Below are 1,455 nucleotides of genomic sequence, written 5' to 3'. Positions count from 1 at the left end.
ATTGGTTATACTAATTCTCATTACACTGAGGTGCGGTCTTCTCCGGCATGTCCAGATGCGCCTGACAGGCTGCCGTTGATTGAGGCTGAGATGTTTCCTGTTGCGACAGGAGATCAGTTTTAACAGCGTGAAGCTAACTCTTCTCGTGTAAAGTGGACTGATAGTGAAGGTCAAGAAGGTGATACAGACATGAATTTGCCTAACAGCGATTCAGTGGCTGAGCCTCCTGTGGCTTCACACACATCACCTTCAGTGGGGAAAGAGAGGGTAGTCACTGATGCAGACGTTGAGTATGATGATATGGAGGACAAGGAACCAATTGCGATTGGTGATCCGTCTAGTCCAGTGGATAAAGTTGATGATGCGATCAGAGACAGCGAGAGTGAAGATGATGTTATGATGAATGACACAACGGAGTCGTTTCGGCGCTCACATCGCACGCGCTGGCCTAGCTCACGCTACAAGGACTTTGAAGTGGAGCTTCCACTCAGTTTGATGATTGAGGCCGTTAACTCAATTATGGAACCACAAACGCTGGAAGAACCGTTGTCTGCTGATGCAGATCAGTGGATCCAAGCACTGAAGAAAGAATATGGAGACCTAATGAGAAATAATACTTGGGAACTAGTGGAGGGACCAAAGGGCAAGAAGGTGCTGACAAGTCGATGGGTGTTTGTGCGAAAACGCGATGCTCACGGAAACTATGTTCGCCACCGTGCCAGAATCACTATCAAAGGGTGTCAACAACGATATGGGGTGAACTTCTGGGAGACATACTCTCCAGTTGTCGCACAAGAGGCTGTAAAGTTTATCCTACCATTGGCACTTCATTTGGGGCTCTCTTGTCGTCATGTGAACTTCGTGACAGCATTCTTGAATGGACCGATTGGTGACGTTGATATTTACATGGAAATGCCAGAATATTTTGATGATGGATCCGATCGAGTTTGTAAGTTGCTGAGGAGTTTATATGGATTGAAGCAGGCGCCAATGATATGGTACCAGACACTGGACAAGTATTTGAGGTCGCTAGGCTTTCGTCGATCGAAGATGGATGGAGGCATTTAAGTTCGTTCAGTGGGAGGCAGCCCAATACTTGTGTCAGTTTATATCGATGATTTGATTATCGCTGGCACTGAGGAGAATATTGAGTTGGTGCTTCGAGAACTTCAAGCCAAGTTTAAGATTAAGGACTGTTGCATATGGAGATTTCATATGTTCCAGGTGATGTTTTGTGGATGTCTCAAGGTGGCTACATTGATAAGGTGCTGAAACGCTTTGGTATGGAAGATTGTCGGCCAGTGGCTACACCACAAGCTACAGGAAATTTACCTGATACTGTAGATGATGATGAACCTGGAGTTAACGATCCGAGTATACCCTATCGTGAGTTGGTAGGATCTCTTCAATACTTGGTGCAAGGCACTCGCCCTGAGCTAGCAAATGCTGTGCGAA

The sequence above is a fragment of the Phytophthora infestans genome, genomic scaffold (assembly GCF_000142945.1).
Source record: "Phytophthora infestans T30-4 supercont1.21 genomic scaffold, whole genome shotgun sequence".
Classification (NCBI taxonomy): Eukaryota; Oomycota; class Peronosporomycetes; order Peronosporales; family Peronosporaceae; genus Phytophthora; species Phytophthora infestans.
The sequence above is the reverse complement of the archived record's forward strand: the minus strand, read 5'-3'. Positions refer to the sequence as shown.